This window comes from Triplophysa dalaica, chromosome 8, assembly GCF_015846415.1.
Source record: "Triplophysa dalaica isolate WHDGS20190420 chromosome 8, ASM1584641v1, whole genome shotgun sequence".
NCBI lineage: Eukaryota > Metazoa > Chordata > Actinopteri > Cypriniformes > Nemacheilidae > Triplophysa > Triplophysa dalaica.
In genome coordinates, this window is record NC_079549.1 from 20001156 (window position 1) to 20007588 (window position 6433).

The window sequence follows — 6433 nt, forward strand, 5'->3', positions numbered from 1 at the left end:
TGCGATAGTGAGAGAAGCTTAGGTGTGTTTGTTTGTTCAGTGCATTTCAGTGATGGATTTTATATATACGGCGGATATAAAGTTAGATTGTAGATTGTTTGAAATTGATAGATGGCACAGTCCCAGTGCTAAAAGATGCCAGACATGAACTGCACGTGGTAAGTCAAACTAAGTCATATGTCTGTGTTTTGCTGGCAATCGTGGCGCGTACGTGCACTGTAAAAACACGAAGGGATTAATGCTCTGATTTATTGTGTGCTCTTGCTGTAGTTCATTCCCCCCTCAACGCCTCCAGCAGCTTGTCTTTTTCCGGAGATAATCGTACATACAGAATGCACCCCTCTTTTTAAATTTGATCCAACTAAATACTCTTCGAAGATACGACGTACGCAATACTTGGTACTCAAGATTATTATGAGATTGGCAGAGACTGCGTGTGCTACCCGATCTTTAAATAGCTGGACATGAAATATTGATTTGAAATATTTGATAGCTTATTCCTTAAAATATGTTTATGTGTCATATTTAAAGTAAATGTAACTCTTTATTAAAGCAATAACCAGAGCTTGTGCTTTGGTTATTACGAGTGTCAAAATCATTAAACAATCATTAAGAAAACAAATCTTTTGGTTTGATTGTATTTGGACTTAAACAATTGCTTTACAAATGCTAACCAGTCTGCCGAAGCACATAATTATTGTAATAAACCCATAATTCATTTTCCTAAGACTTCCATTTCGACTCAAAGAAGAGGACTATGCTCTTATATTCAAGCTTAGTCAGGTGCTCAACTAAAGTGCCCTTAATGTACCGATTAATATAACGCACAATGTAATAATAATCGCCTCAGTTTCCAGGGGACACGAGATTCAACCTGCGCTAACTTCTAGTCTCATCCGAAGAAAGCAATGAAAAGCAATAAAAGGCATCGGCCTCAGTCAGCCACTGACAGCTGCCTGTCAACACTCCTGATGGATTTATCCAGCGCATCCCTGCCTTCAACATCGCTTGTTTTTTCACTTAGCTAAGAAATAGACATCCGTCTCTCCCAAAACATTAATGACCCTTGAGGAATCAACATTTGATGGATTACATCGTAAAGCTTCCGGACGTCGAGGACGGGAATGTGTCCTGTTTTAGCAATGTGTAACTCAATATCGCATTTGGGCTGGAATGAGTCATTCAGCAAGTTTTGTCCATAAGTCTAAGTTCATTTACAAGGCACACTAATGACCGGAGTGGAAAAGGTCTGTGGCAGTAAACCATATGCCCCCAGGAGACCAATGACTGACAGTGATGGAGAATAGATGCGACTCTGAGGAGAAGGCGAGATGTCTGGATCATTTGGAAACATGTGTCATCACAACACCTGTCAGACAGCTGGAGATGCAGGAATGTGAGGTGTCTCATATGGAGAAGTAGTTTTACTTTGTTTTGAAATCGAGGCAATACCCTTTCTATCAAAATACATCATAATTTCATAATAAACACCGCTAAGTAATCTCTGTGTTCTACAAATGCATTATGATTTTCTTAGTTACAGGTTTACACATAAATAATAACAATTATTGCCTTTATAACATTATTAGTTTGACATTTCGGAGCTAGGGAATCCCACATAAAATACTGTACAGTAATACTTTAGTATTTACTGCAGTAAACAGCAAAGCAAAATGTAGTATGTAGTAGGCCTATATTACAGTTATTACTCCACTTTGTTAATGTCTACTGTAGTATTCTGTATTAACTACAGTAAATTGACAAAATGAATACTGTTTATAGGCCTACTTTAACATTTACTTGTAAAGTAAAGAAATACAGTATCTGGGAATTGTGTATAGAGGCCTTCTGTATTTTACATTTATTGCATTGAAAATATAAGGCAATAATGTTAATTTCGCTACATTGAAAGCTGAACTTCTTGGGGAAAATATAATGCATGATGTTGTCCGGAGGTTAATATCAGTACATAAAAAGGTGACCGAAAAACTACAAGTACAAAAGCTTATGAAGTCGTTCAATAAATAGTACCAAAAGCCTTTTACCCAGATTTTTTCATGTGGGCAATATGTTGGACACCTATACAATGCACCAGATATCTTAGTAAATAGTAATTTACATTCTTAAACTACAGTCATAGTTTAACTATCATGTGGAGACAAACATCATACCAGTGAATATGGTGAAATGGGTCATTTTAACACTCAATAAAATTGAACCTTTCTATAGAATTCACCGAAAAATGTTAAGCAGTTTTTAGATTGAAGATATGGGAGTTGGTGGTGATGTGGTTATCAAAAATGTTTTTAAAAATAGCTTCTTTAAAACAGCTTTAACATCAACCTGGTAGTGTTGTAGTCAAGACCTACGCCTAAGACCAGAGTTTGTGAGACCAAGACAGGACCAAGACCAAGGCAAGTCCAGCACTCCTCAAGTTCATCAGAAAGATCCACATAATCCTTATCCCTAAAAAGTCATAATAAAATAAAAATGTAATTACATAGGTGAATTTTATGGCTAGGAATTTCCCCTGAGTAAACAAATACAAATAACAAACAGCCGATATGTTTGTTTGGAACTATTCTCAATAGAGTAGTTCATATACTGTCGATAAATCATATAACACATTTGAGCACTTCTGGTCACTATCTGGTCCAGCTCGTCCACAAACATAATTTTAAGTATTTCAATCATGAACATGAGAACCAACTCAATTCAATTCATAGTTTGTCCACACTTTGACAGGTGTCATGCCTAGATGATAATATCTACCCCAGCTGCCCAGGCATCTGTCTACTGAGCCACAATGTTTTTTAACCTTCGCTCCTGGTTGCAGAGGCACTGGGTTGGTATTTGGCATGTCCCCTGACCACTATGTGCGCTCAATCTCATGCCAAACCCTCCTACAGTACTCAACCACAGCCAGCTGCTCATTCTTTAATAAATGAATGCCATTTGACAGCTAGATGTAGCCTAACTAGTCCCTGCATCTATAGAGAGCTTTGGAGATTTGCACCTCACCCACTGTGTGTTTGAATGGGAAGATACGTTTTTAAATGGGTCTTAGAGGCTACTGTCTATCATTTATTTCTTGCTATAGTGGTATTAAGGGGAGGGATATTGTCATACCAGAGAGTATTTGACTGGACAAAAATGTTGACGTACAAATAAAACATGGTTGACATTTCTTCCAAAAAAAAAATACAAAATGGGATAGTTAAAGGAATAATGCATACAGAGTTATTTTAAAGGATATTAAAAGGTTAACAATCTAATCAAATATCATTTTATTAAAGAAACAGTTCGACCAAAAATCTGTCTTTTTTCTGATGAAAACAGAGAAAGATATTTGGACGAATGCTTGTAACCAAACAGTTCTTGGCCACTATTGACAACCATAGCAGGAAAGATTACTTTCTTGATCGCAAAAGAAGATATTTTGAAGAATGTAGAAAAGCAAACATTTCTGGGGCACTTTCGACAACCATTGTCATTTTTTCCCCAATATGTTTTCTTCCAAATATCTTTCATGCATTCATCAGAACAAAGAAATTTATACGGATTTGGAACAACTGGGGAGTGAGTAGATGATGACAGAATTTTCATTATTTGGTGAACTATCACTTTACCCCTTAAACTCGCTCATAAATACCCTCGAAAAATGTCTAGCTAGTGTTTTTACACTCGCACCACATTTAGAACAACATATTAACACTAATGAGCACACATGTGCTGAACCCGAGCGCATAGCCCACGTGGCAGCGAATGCGATCATGCGAAAGCACTGTAACTCGATAGCACGTCTTATGATAATATTGTATTTAACATAGGGAAAGGTCAAACCACAGCACGTGTTTTAGTTTTCACCGCCCTCTGCTGCGACTTCAGCACTCGCTCTCGCATCGCTGCAGGGTGCAAATTCTATAGCAAGGCAAAGCAGGGTAGAGGTGAGCGAGGCGTGTGGGGCTCCGAGCACTCGGGGGCCTCGTTTCTCACTCACCCTTGTTCGAGACTTCCATTAAAGTTGGAGGTGTGTGCGCACGCTCTCGAAACAGCCAGAACAGCAGATCGGATGGGGCTATAATGTATATGCTCTGGCATGAATATCAGTCTGATAAGTCAGGATTAACCGATGATCATTTCTAGAAAACATGATAGCTCCGTTAAAAAGGTCACACTGGATTCATTTGACCAGCTGTCACTCAGTTTACCCAACTAAAAGAAGCTGAATCGAAGCAGATATCGCATGATGACGCCCGCGAAGTAAAAACACGAGAACTTCTTACGTGAGGTTTTTGCCGGTGGTTTGCGTTACGTCCCCCTGCCCTTCTTTTGGGCTTCACGTACAGTAACTTTTGCCCATTTGACAGTCCAAAATGAAATTACACGTGCTGCATGCATCTACTCTGCTCTATTTTTAGTGCGCCGATGAGGATCGAGATAGGCCAGAGAATAGCACTCAGCACAACATCCACCTGCTTTCATTTGGCAAGGGAAACATGGTTTGGTGCATGACTGAGCAACATTTCTGGAGACAAGATTTAGGGATGAGATTTTATGTGCAAAATTAAATGTTGTGTGTGATTTTTATGTGCTGAATCGGCTCTGGAAGTAAAAGCCCTATCATTTCCTCCACAGGGGAATCGATTTTATTACACACATTAGCCTAAACTGTATGTCATTTTTATAATGTCTGATGTGCTTTATTACATCTTCAAGACAATAAATATGAAGTTCAATTAAGGGGATTAAATATACACTATTATCAGGGTAACATTATGAGAGTAACTATTGAAACAAATCATTTCTGATGCTTAAATAGTTCAGTAGCCTATATACGGTAAAAAAACGTAATTTTACCGAATTTCTGTAAAATAAAAAAAAAATATTATGCATTTTTGACATACAGTCAAAAACTGTAAAATCACAGAAAAATACCGCAAATTTACTTGAAAAACGGGGAAAACTATTTATAATACTGTATTTTTTATATCATGTAATTTTACAGGACTATATATAAAACTATTATTTCACGGTATATTTCACTCCAGCTTACAGAAAAGTAACTTTTTTTTCAAATGAATCTTTCTTTTAAATTACTCAAGTTCGTGCCCTTTGCCATCCATCTTGTACTGCAACCTCACAGTTCCATCGGGATATTGTGCACAGGTGATACAAATGCTTATTTCAAACCTGTACGCCTTCGTAGGATCTTCTTTTGTGTTCTGTGGAAGAAATAAAGCCACGATGCGAGTTTAAATTGACAAGAGGGTGAGTAAATGAGGACAGAACTTTCATTTATGAGTGAACTTTAGAGTTTATACAAGGCTTTTAGAGGACTTTATGTTAAAACCATAAAGCATGATCTATTCCTTTAACATCTTATAAAATACAATAATAATACAAAAATGTCTACAGACTACTTGTCTAAACGTATTTAGCAAACACTGCCGTGTAATGCCAAGCACAAGACTGTAGGACAGTCAATTAAACATTAACCTATAGCCACAATAAAAAACAAATATAGTGTTTTTTATTTTATATATGTCCAATAGTGAATGTTCTGTGCAGCTTAACCTGGTTTTAAAAACCTCACCGGTTCAATGGCTTTTAAGAGCTTAAATGACAATAAAGACAAACACGTTTTCACACCAGTGATATGTAACACAAGAGCACATGTTTCTCGAGCACACAGTTAAGGAGTGCAGCGTAATTGCTTTACAGCTGTCGATTGGCAAAATGATGGCCGCTGGAGGACATGCATCAGAGTAATTTAGCTCCGCTCGAATGCCGCATTAGAGGGTGAACTCAATAGCTCCGTTAATTACGTATAACATTTCCTCTCCCATAAACCAACCACAGCTGGTACGAATGCCGCATTAATTGCTGTGTGCGTGAATAATTCCGTAACGAATACATTGACAATATGGAGACCAAATGCAAGCAACAGGCAGGACATGTAAGAAATCAAATACCAATCTAAATCAAATTAAAAATGATTAAGGGCTGTGCTGTACTACTGAATGAAAGTGAATTTTGGGATTACTTGGTATACGTTGGAGTGGCAAGTGCACCACACGAACAGAAGCTCTGGAATTCACAATGGCGTTGAAACCACAGTTTGTGGAACTGATCAAAAACAAAACTGCAGTACCACAAACCACATGGCTACAGGGGACCGACTGTTAAAACTTTATTTTTAATTGGAGGTCCCTCACAGCGTCTGCACGCTTTTTGGCAAACCCCAGAGCCCATCTTTCGGCTTTATGTGCCCCCAGCGCCAGCTTTCACCATGAGCACTTGAGGTGCTGATTTTTGGGGGAGAGTGAATTAACAACCACTCTGCATTCAATTTTGTGGTTCATTGGCATCTGCTGTGGGGTCAGTAGTTCTAGCTTGTATTCTTTCTAATAAGGAGTCAACAAGGCAAACT